Source organism: Choloepus didactylus, chromosome 4, assembly GCF_015220235.1.
Source record: "Choloepus didactylus isolate mChoDid1 chromosome 4, mChoDid1.pri, whole genome shotgun sequence".
In the NCBI taxonomy this organism is placed as follows: domain Eukaryota; kingdom Metazoa; phylum Chordata; class Mammalia; order Pilosa; family Megalonychidae; genus Choloepus; species Choloepus didactylus.
This window is the reverse complement of record NC_051310.1, coordinates 71549299-71565128: the sequence shown is the minus strand read 5'-3', so window position 1 is coordinate 71565128 and position 15830 is coordinate 71549299. Positions and strand designations below refer to the sequence as shown.

The window sequence follows — 15830 nt, the reverse complement described above, 5'->3', positions numbered from 1 at the left end:
AGTAAATTATATAGTATGTTAGGAGATGTTTTATTTTAATGCAGTTTTATTGAGCTATATTCACATACCATACAGTCATCTAGAGTGTACAATTAATTGTTCACAGAGCCATCATATAGTTGTACATTCATTACCACAATCAATTTTTGAACATTTTCATTACTCTGAAAAAGAAGAATAAAGATAAAAGAACACTCAAAATATTCCATACCCTACCCCCCCCCCAGTTATTCATTTACTTTTTGCCCCCATTTTTCTCCTCATCTGTCCATAAACTGGATAAAGGGAATGTGAGCCACCAGGTTTTCACAATTACACAGGCACACTGTGTATAAGCTATATAGATACACGATCGTTTTCAAGAATCAGGGATATTGAAGTACAGAACAACATTTTCAGGTATTTCCTTGTAGCTATTCTAATACACTAAAAAGTAAAAAGATACCCAAGAATAACCTCCGTAGTGAACCCTTGACTCCATTTAAAATCTCTAAGCCACTGAAACTTTTGTTTGTTTCTCTTCCCTCTTTTGGTCCAGAAGGCTTTCTCAATCCCACGATGCCAGGGCCAAGCTCATGCCCCTAAGTCATGTCCTATATAGGGGAGAAGTTAGCAAGTCCATCTGTCACATTGGCTTAGAGGCCACTTCTGAGCAACAAAAGAGGTTCTCTGGGGGTGACTCTTTGCAGTAACAAGTTCATAAAGGGCAATCGCGAAGATCAAGGGCTTGACCTACCAAACTGGTAGTCCCCAATGCATATGAGACTATCAGGAATTCTGCAGGTGGGGAAGTTTAATATTTCCATATTTTTCCCCAGTCCCTCAAGGGATCATTACAAATACTATTTATTCTCTGCCCAAATTACCCTGTGATGGATCAGGGCTTCACTCAAACCTGTACAAACCCAACCACATCTTACTCCCTAGTCAAGGGTCCATGTAATTATGGTGTTTCAATAAACTGACCATACGAGTTAAATTATTTGGTGTGCTACAGAAAATTTTCCACTAAATAAACGTTTTCCATCAAATAAACATTTCTTCCTTTGGTCTCAAACAGAAGTTGAGATTTCCAAACTGGTCAATATCATCCTTGACCCTTTTGTCTGATTTTCCTTAGTCCTAACCAAGGCCATTACTTTCTATCTCTAATTGAAGTCTGATTTCTTTCAGCTTCATTAACAGTTGCTGTAAGGGATAATAATGACGTTCATAGCTGCTGAACTCTGGCTCTGAGTCTCGGGCGTCACACAGATACCGGAGGTTTCAGGGACTGACCAGGTTATACACAAACAGCTCAGCATCTCAAAATTTAGAAATAACCATTACAACTCATGAATAGATGGGACTGCTGTAAGAGCTTACAATTTAGGAACCTTTACAGTAAGCCTTCCCTGGATAACCCATGCCCTCAGATTCAGTTCTCAGAGCTTGCACATTATAGTTAGTCCATATTAGTGAGGCATTGTAATGTTTGCCTTTTTGATTCTGGGTTATTTCACTCAACATATTCACCCAGTTGCAAACCTCAACATTTCATTCCTTTCCGCCACTGCTCAATAGTCCATTGTATGTGCACACCACAGTTCACCATTCCATTTATCAGTTGATGTACTCTTAGGCCACCTCCATTGCAAATTGTGAATACTGCCACCATAAACACCAGTGTGCAAATGTCCATTCCTGTCCCTGCTCTCAGTTCTTCCAAGTATATACCCATAACGGAGTTGCAGGACCACACGGGGTTGCAGGACCACATGGCAACCCCATACTTAGCTTCCTGTGGAACCACCACACTGTCCTTTGCACCGTACTACTTCTCCACCAAGAGTGAATAGGTACATCCCTCACTCCACATTTTCTCCAGCACTTGTTTATTTTTTAAGCACTTTATTCACATAACATATAATCCATCCTAAGTAAACAACCAATGATTACCAGTGTAATCACATATTTACACATTCACCACAGCAATCTATATTAGGTCATTTCCATTTCTTCTGAAAGAAAGTGTTAAAAGAGAATAAAATGAAGAATAAAAGAAATTAAAACAAATACAATGAAGATGTCAGACAAAAACACTGCCACCAAGAATTCCGTAACACTCCCTTATATTCTCCTTACAGACATTTAGCTTTGGTACATTGCCTTTGTTACAGTTAATGGAAGCATATTATAGTGTTACTGTTAACTGTAGACTCGAGTTTTTATTGAGTGTTTTTCCCCCTCTACCATCCAATTTTCAACACCTTGCAATGTTGACATTAAATTATTCTCCCTCATGTAAAAACATTGTAATATTTGTACATTTAATCACCATCATTGACCACTCGAGGCTTTGCTAAGTTATGCAATCCCAGTCTGTATCTTTTATCTTTCCTTCTGGTGTCATGTGTCCCTTGCCTTCCTCTTTCAAGTTCACTCACAGTCAATTATTCTTTCTGCCCTTTTTCCCTTATCTTCTCCTTCTGGGATACCCATGACACATGTATTCGTGTGCTTCCTGTTGTCATTCGGTTCTGTGGGACCCTGCTGATATTTTTACATTCTTTTCCCTATCTGTTCAGATTTCAGATGTCCTGTCCATTAGCTCTTGAATCTTTTCTTCTGCCTGCTGTTATATGTCTCCATTGTATTTTTAATCTCTTCTGTTGTGCCTTTCATTTCCATAACTTTTTTCAAACTTCTGAGTTTTTCCTTGTGGTTGCTCAGTGTATTCTTGTTGTATCCTTTTCATCTCTTGCTACATCTTGCCACAAATTGTTGATTTGATTTTTGAATTGATTTAGTAAATTTGTTTTTTTAATTAAATTCAGTTTTATTGAGATGTATTCACATACCATACAGTCATCCATGGTGTACAATCAGCTGTTCACAGTACCATCAGCTACTTATGCATTCATCACCCCAATCCATCTCTGAACATTTTCCTTACACCAGAATAAGAATAAATAAAAGTAAAAAAGAACACTCAAATCATCCCCCCATCCCACTCAATTTTTCATTTAGTTTTTGTCCCCACTTTTACACTTATCCATCCATATATTGGATAAAGGGAGTGTTAGCCGCAAGGCTTTCACAATCACACAGTCACCCCTTGTAAGCTACATTGTTATACAATCATATTCAAGAGTCAAGGCTACTGGGTTGCAGTTTGATAGATTCAGGTATTTACTTTTAGCTATTCCAATGCATTAAAACCAAAAAAGGGTTATCTATATAGTGATGAGTGACCTCTCCACTCTATTTGGAATCTCTCAGCCACTGAAACAGATGTTCTCAGTCTCACAATGCCAGGTCCAGATTCATCCCCATGAGTCATATCCTGCGTTGCTCGGGAGATTTACACCCCTGGGAGTCAGGTCCCATGTAGGGGGGAGGGCAGTGAGTTCACCTGCCAGGTTGCCTTAGAAAGAAAGAGAGGGCCACATCTGAGCAACAAAGAGGCACTCAGGGAGACTCTTAGGCACAATTATAAGCAGGTTTAGCCTCTCTTTTAGCATATTTGTTTTAACATCTTTAATTAGTTGTTTTAACTCATATCACATTTGAAGTGTAAGTCAGATCGTTTGACTGGGCCACATCTTTGTTTTTCCTAGTGTGATTTGTAATTTTTTTGTTGTGTAAGCATCTGGTTTCATTGATAACCCCAATCAAATTTTCCTAGAACAGAGGCACTCAGGTCTCAGGAAGAGGGCGTAATCAGTATCAAGTTTCCTGAGGAGGAGACCCAGCAGATAGTGTCACACTTTCTTGTGAGCATCTAGACTTTGTGCTTTTCCTGTCTTGCCTACCAGGTGACACTTGTTAGCCCACAGCACCCCACTAGCATGAAGAAGTGTGGTGCCTTTAATTCTCAACAGATTCTGTTCCTGCCAGGGACAGAGGGTGAGTCAGAAGCCAAGCTTTTCTGTTTTCCCCAGGTCTTGGTGACTGAATTCTCTAAGGGAGGGCCACTACTTGAGGTGTGCCCTGCCCCCTCTTTTCTTATGGAAGTTATGCCCTTTACGGAAATAGCTCCTTCACTTGACTTTTCCATTGTCTTTCTATCTTAACTCCATCCGGGCCTGGTCAGCACTGTCAATTGCAAATGCCTGCGGCTTTCTCTAATGAGCTACTTAGGATGAGATTTAAAACAAAAAGAAAAAAGAAGGAAATTCTCTTTTTAGAACCAGACCCCAACACCCCATTTTCGCCAGTCAGTAGCTGGAGTTGATACCCGGGTCTGTGTGGCACTTTTCTTGGGAGGCAGCCCTTTTCCAGTATTCTGAGCTCAGCCAACTCCAAAAGCCCCTGTTTTTATTTATTATTATTTTTTTCTGTCAGCCCCACCACCCCTCTACCAGGAGAGCCCCTACGGTTCCTTTCCTGCTTGCTCTGGGTTTATCTCTGCTCTTAGCTTATATTTAGTAGTCCAGTTGGAACTTGGTTAGGCTACCTTCCCTTGTTCCTAGCAGAGACTGCTTTTTCCCCCCACAGGGTAGTGTTCCAGTTCAGCCTGTCAGTGGGGGAGGGGAGCCTGCCTTTGCCATTGGGGCTTTACTTACAGTTCTGTGCTGCATTTTCAGGCCCTTTCACCCATTCCAGTCTGGTGTACTATGTGTGTCTGGTCACAGATGTCCCCCAGACAGTTGCTCCATGCTATTTACTAGTTGTTCCTGACTAGTTTCTCTAGAGGATTGACTAAATTCCACACCTCCTTATACTGCCATTTTGCCTGGCCTCCTGATTTAAGAAATTCTAATTTGGAATAGAAATGGTTAGTAGGAAAAGACTCATCTGGGTTTATTTACTTTTCTGAGAAAGACTAATCTTAAAAAGTAAGGTTCCTACTATGTGCCTAAGGTTCAAGAAGATGCCTCATTACTTGGTTAGTTTTTCTTTTGTCTTAAAATAATTTTAAAGAAAAACAGGACATTCACAGAGTTAAAATTCAAATAGCATTCAGTGATATTTTAAAAAGCCTGTTCATTCCCATTTTTCTCTGCAGTAAAAACATTTAGCAATCTCTTGGGTATTCCTCCTAGAAGTTTTTAATTTAACTGGAGGTTTGATGAGTGTGAATCATTTTTTTTTGTTTTATATCTGATAAGGATTACAAAATGATCTAGAGAGGTAGATAGTAGCATATTTGATTTTATGGGCTCTCTGTTCCCATCCTATGCATGCAAGTTGCTTATATAGCTATTTATAGAGATCCCTGTATATGATCATTTTGGTCACAAAAATAGTTGAAAGGAAACTGTTAGGTCAGAGTCGTTCAAGAATCTACACAACACAGCGAGTCAAAGTGTAAGTTTGAAAGTTTAAGATTTATTAGAGGAAGAAAGCAGGTGGGGGCCAGTGAAAAGAAAGACAACTGCTCCAGCTCTCTTTCTGGGAGCGGCATTTTTTAAAGAAAAAAAACCACGTGGGGAGGGAAGGGTGTCTTGTGCTTTGAGTGGGTGAGGGCTTATCAACTTCTGAGCCGATTGGTTGCTAGGGTTCTAACACACTACTCTTCTTTGATGTGCAGCTGTATTATCTATGTGGAGGAAGCAGGCCTTTTGGCTTGCTTGTGGTCTTTCATCTTATGGACATATCTGATCTTGCCTTATCTGCCTTTTGGGGTCGAGGCGCCACTATGACTGGAATCTCTAAAACAGCCTTCAACCCTTAGTTTATGGTGCACCTGGTTTCTATGAGATAAGCTGCGGGATCCCTGGATCAGACATTCCTTCTATATGTTAGACTCTTTTTTTCTGGGATCTGACAGAAACCTGTTCCTGACGTCAGTAATTTTGTTTCTACAAAGAGACATGTATCAGGAAAAGTAGCACAGGTTCTGTTATTTTCTTGATAAAAAAACTTGGATTGTATTAATTGGACCACATCAGTTCTTGTGTCAGAAATGTTGGAACTTACCATAGTCCTCCTTCAGAACCTCCAAATTGCCGTATATCAATTGGCCTGTTGCTCTACATTGTGCTTTTCATCACTTTGGTCTGCCTTAATTTTGTTTGGGCATCCTCATTTATTCTTCCATTATCTTGTTTTATACTTAACCCTGAAGTATTCTGTTGGGTGTGGTAAATGTAATCTAGTTCCTGAAATTAATTTATAATAAGTTGTTGGGGGAAGGAGAAAGTTTTTTGTGTTATGTCTGCTTTTGAAATTTGTTTGTGATGACATTTGAGTATTTCAATTTAGATTTATTGGATGATTTGCATGTGGAAATACAGTATCATATTATATATAGTTCGAAGAAGTCTAAGATCTCAATGTTCTGACAGATGGTTTGGTTTGGTTTGGTTTGGTTTTGGTCTAGATTTTTTTCCTTGTTTTTTTCCCCTTAGTGCTTTGTCAGTTGAATGATATTGTTGTTGTCACATAAAGCTGATCTTTTTCTCCCAGGCCAGGGGAGTGTCTGTGGGTAGAGATATACTGTCTACACATAAGAACCCCTTTATAGAGGTGTGCTGGTTGTGTGAGATCTTGGCTGGATTTATGATGAGATATGTTTACTGAGCCTGATGAAGGGAAAGCTCATTGTGATTACTTTGAAGTCCAGTCTAAGTGTTAGCCAAGGGACTCAGAACAAAAACTTTCTAAAGATCAGTTTATTAGACTAAATTTCACAATGTTTTTCCCATATTTATTGAGTAGGGTAGTGAGTAATTGAGCAGGGTAGCAAGTAATGGAGCTGTAGGTTTTTTCAGTGCAGTAGAGGAGGTTAGTTTTAAATCCATTAGTACAATTTCTTTTTTTTTTTTGTAGAATATCTTCCATGTTTGTAGCTTTGGTATATCTCACCTTTGTCTTCTCTCAACTATCCGTTTCAAGTGATAACTTTAAGAGAGTAAGGATTTGGGAAGTGATACACATTTTTTCCTATTACTAGTATTTTGCAATTTCATCCTTTTATCAGACTTTCCTGAGGACAAGTTCCTGACCTTTCTGAGGCAACTTCTCCATTTACTACTGAATGTGAGATTTCTAGATTTTTTTGGTCAGGCATTGTTTTATTAAGGAATGAGGCTTTATTTATTCCTGTAATAAGTTAGTTAGCATTTTCTGTATCTTGGCAAGGCATAGATGATTACAAGAATTCTGTGATTTAGTTAAGGGGATGAAATTGTCATTTTGTAGTTGTTGATTTTGAGTTCCAGAGAAATGAAAGGTTTTGTTAAATGTCATGCATTTCTTCAGTGATGACATTGATATGGGAACCAAGTCTCTAATTTCACTATGTTCTATAATATTTATCTTTTCTTGTGTGAGTAATAGGTCTTTTGTTATCTGTTATTAGCATTCTATGATTAGGTGCTTGTGCTTTACTTAGAGTAGCTATTATGAGGGAAGTAGAGATTAAACAGGTAGTTTGTAAAAGATCTTCTATAACAAAGGTAACTTAGTTGAATATACCGAGATCTTGTCTTTAAATAGTTATCTTAATTTGTTGATGGGGTGTGTGCATGTTTGCATGGGTATGTGTATATATACATATTTGAATGTTTGATGTGAGTCTTGTTACTTTTGGATCATAAGACAAGTAATTGGTTTATGCTGAAAAGCTGTTGGGGTTCAGAAGATTAAACATTCTTTTTAAGTGAGGTGGACAAGTCCTTTTATAGTTGTTTGCCTTATTAAGTCCCTGTTTTCCTGCCTTAAATTTTAGTGTATAACCTCTCAGATTTGTTTAGTTTCTCTTAGTGCACCCCATCCTGGCCTATAGGGATATGCTGAATGGATTGAAAGAAGTGAAATACCCTCCCTACTATCTGAATTAGACTAGAAGATACCGTTGAATGAGGAAGGCAAAGAATGAGTGTGGGATTCTTTTGAGGTACAGTGTTGACTTGGAGTCATTTACCTTGGGTGGTTGATGGCAACGTGTGGGCAGGCGTTATTGGGGGAAGGGACGCAGTAGTAGTTGCTGTTTAGCCCCGTTCCTTTAACCCCATTCCTAGGGGTGCTTCTTCTTTATAGTCTTATGTAAATAAGAATCCAGGAAAGGAGACAACATTTTGGGGAATTGGCTTGATGATGAGACTGATAATATTCATTCCTGCTAAGGGAATGTGAGGCCCAGCCAACCTAATGGATGGGGAGGGGCAGTTTGGTGAGTTAACCATAGATTAACCATAGATGGTGAGAACACTGTGGGGTGAGAATCAGAGAAAGACCAAGGTTAGAGTGATTTGACCTGTCTTTTAGTTGTACAAGTGTGGAGGAAGAAATGGGAATTGGAAGTAATGTTGGGATTATTCCATTTGTTGGCAGTATGTATAAATAGGTTAAAATTTTGGATCAGTGTTGGTAATTACCAGTTAGAAATTGCCATTGATGTGCCAATAGGTGTCTCTTTTTTAGAGTATTGGTCTTAGCCAGTTTTTCCATGCTTGCTTTGGTCCCTTTTCTTGAGAACTAGAAGAGCAGTATTATGTCTATGTTGAGATTATTGTAATTAGCAAGATGGGCTAATCAACTGACACTAGGCTGTTGTTACTAGAATGAGTAAAGGGTTTCACATTTCTAGGCAGCCTAAACTTGAGTGAACATCAGAATCACCTTGAAGTGGGTCCTGCCATTGTTTCTGACTCAGTATGAAACTGATTTGTAACAAGACCTAGTTGCTGTTAGTCTAGGTATGATACTTAGAAAGCAACTGGGTTATAGTCAGAATAAATTTTCTGAAAAGTGCTATTTTTATGACTCTTAATGCATACAAATCGGGAGAATATAGTAAAATACCATGTTTATAGCATGTTTATAAATGCGAAAATGAATAGCGGATTTTGAAAGGCTGTCTTCTGTAAGAAGCAATAGATGTAAAATGTTACGGTGCCCGCGAGTTAAAGTATGAGACAGCCAAACAGAATTTAAAGAGCCTTTATTAGCTGGCCAGTGACTGCTCACAGTCACTCCACACAGGGGATTCAGTGAGCAGCCCCGAACTGAGTGTGCTTGAGACTTATATAGGCAGAAACCACATTCTGAAAATGCAAGCAAGCTATTTTGACAGAAGTAGAGTTGGCGGTTAGTTATTGGTTGCTTAGGATTTTTAGCAAGGTTGAGAAATTTTCTCAAGGTCGGCGCAATAGTTGATTGTTGAAACGGTTACGCTTGGCTAATGCGTACAACCGCAAGTCTCACTCCCTAAAACGGTACAGTTTCACTCCCTTCTCAGGGCTTAATGCTTACACAACATTTTTTACTTTGCAGTCGTTGCCGGTTGAGGGGGAGGGGACCCTCCTGTTACAGATTAAGGGGAGGGGGCCCACTTCATAAAACACTAGTCATTTTCTCTTGCAAGATAATAAAAAGTAGGAATGACTAAGAGTAGCCATTGGGATCAAAAGCCTGGGGGGAAAGACACCTACAATTTATTTGGGAATATGATTCAGTATATCATTGATGAAGAACCAATTACACAATGCATTTAAATTCTCTATTTGAGAAAACAAGCTCATTTTTGGTAATTTTCCTAATATATCATCTGTACTAATTTTCTCTTAAGAAAAAGGCAAATAAATAAAAAATTTTCAGAAAAAAGTGGGTGTTTGACAAGACCATTGTAAAGAGAAGATGCACTCTGAATTGTTAATGTGTTAATTTCTTAGACATTGTAATTTCTAATTATCCTCTTGTGGGAAAGGTTACCTAGTTTGCATACAAAGTTACTGAATTCTGCATAATTTACATTATTTTGCACGTAGGCATATGTTTTGCTTTAAATTCACCACTGGATTATTTTAAATGGTCCACAGACAGGCCTATACCATTGGATTTCTGGGTATAGGTTTGGGAAATACCTGTTTTCTTGGTGAATGTTTAACATATTCTTAGCTTGGCTATATCTTGGTTATAACTTGTTTATTTGTGGCTCTGCTGGTTATATTTGGTTCTTAAGTTTAGTAGTATTAAGAAATTTAGTATTGCTTTCTATAGTCCTCTATGGGGCTATTTTTAGTTAGAAGTTTTATAAAATTAGCCACTTGGGTTGAGATTTGTACAGATTTGGAATTGGTATAGGATCTAGATATTTAAGGATAGTCAGAATCATTCTCCCTACTATACTAGCTGAAGAGGGAATCCAGACTTAATTTGGCTTGGATTGAATAGAATACAAGGAAATCATAGAAGATTAAAAAAACTTATGGATTATTTTTCCTCCGAGAAATAGATTTTTGACATCTGTTCATTTTAATTCTCTGGGCCCTAAGAATCTCCAGAAATTTCTACAGAGAAAACATTGTAATTGTAACCCAGGATGATTTAAGGTATACTTGCAAATTTTTTTTTTCCTTTATGAAGATAAGCAGAAGAGTGTAGGTTGACTTCCCTGCATTGATAAAATTGGTGATTTTCTAATTCTTTTGAAGCACCCTGAGCACTTTTTCCTTCTGGACTGATATGGAAGAAACCTCCTGTCACTCTCAGGGCCTGTAGCCAAGGCTCCGCTTAGAGCCGCTCTGCAGATCCCACTCTTCATTCATCCAGTCCGGCAGCAGCAGGACACCACCAGATTTCTTGCCGTAATGCCGTCCAGATCATGACTTGGCAAATATATTATTTCTTACTCCTATTTGCTTAATCCTTCTTGGAATATAGTAGTCAAGCTCAAACGTCTAGATTTTTGAACATAAATTTAGAATTAATATGTTTTAATAGTTGATCTGATAACAGCTGGTTTCCAAAGGATGCTTCTAAAGATATTTTGGTAAAATTGTCTTCTGGAACAGAAGTTAATAGGAATTCTTATGCCATTATTAAAGGCTATGCACCATTCAGTATTCACTTTTTGAATGTTTATTTGTGGCTGAAAGGCAACGAATATGGAAAAGTGTTGTATAATACAATAATGAGAAAAAATAATTGTTTTATATGTAGATTTTGAGAATATTGTGGATATCAGGAATATTGTGTCTGAAGTAACCAAATATAAGTAATTGCTTTGTGACTTCTGATGTATTGATTGCTAAAATGGCAAATGGTATTTTTTGTAAAGTAAGGTAGAATAAATAATAAGTGATTTTAGAAAGAATTGTTAGAACACCTCTGAAGTGATGTGCATTACAATATACCTGGGATTGTTGTGGGTTTGGGTGGACTGTTCTGTATATAGCTGATAAAGAGGACATTTTATTAAGCTAGTCTATGTGTGCAGGTCTTGGATGTTGCTATTATTCTGCAAATGGCTTCTGTTAAAATGTATATAAGATACAAGGTTTTCTTTTCACCATGGAATTTTTGCACAACAGTCCAGCCTCTCTGCTTTTCACTTGAATGTTTGGGGCTGGGTTTGGTTTTGTGTTCTGTATTTTGTATTCTGTATATAATAGACAAAAGTATTCTGTTATCAAGCAGAGAGATGGCTGATGGCTGAAAATTTACACTTTTTTTGCCATTTAAATTGTTGCCTATAATTTTATTGTTTGCTCATAAGAGTTGGATTTAGGAGATAGAAGATAGGAAGTTCCAGTGTGCTGGATACACATGCATGTGTGCAGAGACAGGTTTTAACATGGCCCCCAATTTTTATTCTGTGTTCGGATGTTATGGATCTGTGTTCTTGGGGCAAATATCCTAATGTAAAACAAAGGTAGACTTTTTTTTTTTCCTTTTGCCAGTGGAATTATAAAATTGCCTCTCAGCAGCAGTTTATGGCTGGTGGCTATTTTTATACCTTTTTATTTATCATGTTAAATGTTACATAGTTTCTGTTAAATTAATTTTCTAGATATATAGTCATCACTGTAAATATATATTATTTATTAGGAGAGAACCATTTTTGTTTGAACGAAGATGTTAGATCTAGCCTTTGGGTTCATTGAATCCTGAACCTTAATGTTTTGGTTGTGGTATATATATATTATAGGAAAGTGCTTTTACAGTATAATACCTAGTTTAATATTTTATATAACACTACACATACAGTGTATGAAATCAGTACTGTCTGACAAGGTGCAACATGGTGGAAATGCCATTGTAACTGTTGGTCCGCCTTTCGCAATTTTTGGTTTTTAGCTGCATTTCTCCCTCCTCCCTCCCCTTTGGACACAGTTCTTTTTTTTTTTTTTTTTAATCTTCATTTTATTGAGATATATTCACATACCACGCAGTCATACAAAACAAATCGTACTTTTGATTGTTTACAGTACCATTACATAGTGGTACATTCATCACCCAAATCAATCCCTGGCACCTTCATTAGCACACACACAAAAATAACAAGAATAATAATTAGAGTGAAAAAGAACAATTGAAGTAAAAAAGAACACTGGGTACCTTTGTCTGTTTGTTTCCTTCCCCTATTTTTCTGCTCATCCATCCATAAACTAGACAAAGTGGAGTGTGGTCCTTATGGCTTTCCCAATCCCATTGTCACCCCTCATAAGCTACATTTTTATACAACTGTCTTCGAGATTCATGGGTTCTGGGTTGTAGTTTGATAGTTTCAGGTATCCACCACCAGCTACCCCAATTCTTTAGAACCTAAAAAGGGTTGTCTAAAGTGTGCATAAGAGTGCCCACCAGAGTGACCTCTCGGCTCCTTTTGGAATCTCTCTGCCACTGAAGCTTATTTCATTTCCTTTCACATCCCCCTTTTGGTCAAGAAGATGTTCTCCGTCCCACGATGCCAGGTCTACATTCCTCCCCGGGAGTCGTATTCCACGTTGCCAGGGAGATTCACTCCCCTGGGTGGACACAGTTCTTATATAACATTTAGAAATTTCTACATGTGGTGAAATAGCATAGGGTAGAAAAATATTCATTTTCCAATGGAATTGAATTTTAATACTAGTTGGTCTTATTTTAAAACACTTTATTGAAGTTGTATAGTGATTTAGTAATTTGTAAGTTTTTTTGGGGGGTTGGATAGAAATAGTATATCACAACTGAGTTCAGTAGATTGTGGAGCAGTCGCAGGGATGTTTTGTATAATGTGTCCATAATAGACAGTTTTTATAATTTTTTTTTAAGTGTAGGAACTATTATTTATCTGCATGTTGTATAAATTTATCCGTCAACTATAAATCAAGTAAGTAATTTTTTCCCTGATTGTCAGAACTACTTCTATGTTGTGAATAATTAGGTAGCTGAAGAGGGTTTTTGTGAATGTAACTTTTTGCTTTAAAATTTTAGTCTTTGATATATAGGGGTTGCTAGCATTGACATTTGAATGTGTGTGTGTATGTACATACATATTTATGTATGTATCAAATAATATCATTTAGTGTGGCCAGTCAAATTGGTAGACCACACCTATTTTGGATTTATTTGATTGCTGGATTTTATTACTGGAGTATAATGGTAAGTTGGATGGTTTTGAGGCATTTTTATATATTTTTTCTTTTAGATGTTTTGAGGTTTTTAGGTTATATCAAATTTATAAATATGTAGATTTGTAAAATGTTTCTTTTTTAAATGCACTTTTATTGAGATATAATCACATCATAACATACAGTCATTCAAAGTGTACAATCAGTTGTTTGTTTCTCCAGAAATGAGAAGACAAATGTTATAATGCATCACTAATACGGACTTAGTATAATGCGTAAAGTGTTTCTTAATGTAATTGTTGGTTTGTCCCTCCCTGTGTTCAGTAGGTTATTGGAGGGTAGGACAAAGCAGAAGGCATTTAACTGTTGTACTTAACAATAGTCAGGTTTCTTGTACACCATCTGAACTTCCTAAGTGTATAGAAATTACTGCTCTCCCTCCCCACACACATACACACATGGTAAATATCTTAATGGTAAGTTATGATGAAAAAACCCCTATGTGTGTTTACTCGGTGACTGTGTGAGAAGATTTATTAGGTAATTTTGTGTGTAGTAGTAGGATTTTGTTTTTTATACCATGTGTCTTTGTAGATTTTTAAAAATTGCTGTCATATATTGTAAATATCTTTTATGTAAAATTATATGTCAGAAGTTTTTTTCTTTCTTTTTTCTTGTGGAAATAGAGACCACTCTATAAGACTGTTGAGTGAGATTTTTAGGTGACTGATGTTTCTGTAAAACATCAGTTCTTTTTAGATGTATAGACATTACAACATTACTGATACGTTTTCATTGGTTTCCTTCTGTTTTTTTGCTGGGTTCTCGGGAGGGGTATGGACATATTGGATATTTTGTGATTTTATGTCTATTAATATCCAGTGCTTTTGCTTTATATTCTTTCTTGGTTTATAGAGATTGCGGATATGCATATGTTTTGTAAACATTGTTAACACAAAATGTTTGAAATACTTAATTTATGCAGGTATTTAAGTTTAAGAGCTGTATATGTTGGCTTTATGGGTTTTTTGTTAAACAGCTGTGTTTTATAATACTTGATACCATTTGAATTTGTAAATACATAAAGATGATGAATTATTAGTTCACCTTTGTGTAATCTTCATTGGATTGCTGTAACTGTTACAGACAAATTAATTTCAAGAACAAGTTGACCTCTTGGAGTTATTTTTGTTGTTTTTATATATGTTGTCATGTTAGGGAGGGAGATAGTGATTCAAATACTTTTTACCATATTTTCATATAAAAGAAAAATTAAGATTGGAATCATTAAATTTTCATGTCCATTTTATATAAAAATACCTCTGTCTATTTAAGGGACATGTAGGTACATATTATTTTCCAGGAGGTACTTAGGTTCAGGATGTGATTCACTTTCGCAAAAAAAAAAAAAACAAAAACATTTTATCGAATCTCTGTAACTATACAGTTCTGTGTTCATTCGTTGCATAGTGATATTCAAGACAACTTCATAAGTGATGGATAATTAAGATTTAATTTTTAAACATCTGAGTATTTCTAGATATACGGAGTCTTACAAAATGTAATTTTCTACATATATCATTGTAAATTTGTAGTTCTATTATTCTTTACAATTGACTTGGCAATGAAGTTGCTGAAAAACAGGCTCCTGTAGCTACCAAAAATTTATCATGCATTTTTTTTTGAGAAGGAGACAAGATTTAACGCCTTTATGCCATTTCCATATAGAAGGCTGCCATTGGAAGTATATTTCATTTGTTCAACTGTACCAGAAAAACCATGTAAATTCATTTGGTAAATTTATTGTGGATATACTGAGCATCCTGATTTTTTGCTGTTAACATTCAAAACATACATTGCTTTGTTAAAGAGATTTTATGCTACCTCTTGGAACTATACACACTCCTTCTGTATGTGTTCCCTTGATTGCATGACAATATTCAAGACAACTTTGTACATAATATACTGATCATTTTTAATTTTTAACATCTAGTATTTCTAGATGTATAGAGTCTCATAAAGTATAAGTTGTAAATACTTCATTGTAAAATTTCATGGTTTCATTCTTCTGTGCGAATGTGTTAGCAGTGTAATTGATTTAATTATGAGGTTTTTGAGCTATATATTTTTTACCATCTGTTTATTACATTGTTAGGGAAAGGAGAAAGGTTTCGTGCTTTCATCTTTGCAGTTTTAGTGCCTGTGTATATTAAAAAAAACTGCTGTAACTAAATCATACTTTTGTAGTTACTGAGTTGCTGATAGGTCATTCTATAAATATATTTCATAACCATTATGGGAAAAGTCTTTGTATAAAGAACATTTTATTCTACCTCTCTGAACTATACAGTTTTGTATCTGATTGCACTGCATGACAACATTCAAGAAGACTTTGTAAAAAAGCAGATAAATATGCCATTTTAAGAAATCTAGTATTTCTAGATAACTTGGAGTCTCACAGGGTGTAAAATTGGAAATATTTCATTGTAAAATATTGTAGTTACATTCACTGACATCTGTAAAAGTTTTGGCAATGCAGTAGATAATTAATGGTTGACCTCTTAA

General features: G+C 36.4%; 1 non-coding gene across 1 annotated transcript; it reads left to right on the top strand.

Annotated features, from left to right (window-relative positions):
* The first annotated feature begins 6480 nt into the window (after positions 1-6480).
* Positions 6481-6548, top strand: LOC119533726. The gene has a single exon (XR_005216835.1). It is a non-coding gene; the product is annotated as a small nucleolar RNA SNORD64 (small nucleolar RNA).
* The last annotated feature ends 9282 nt before the right edge of the window (positions 6549-15830 follow it).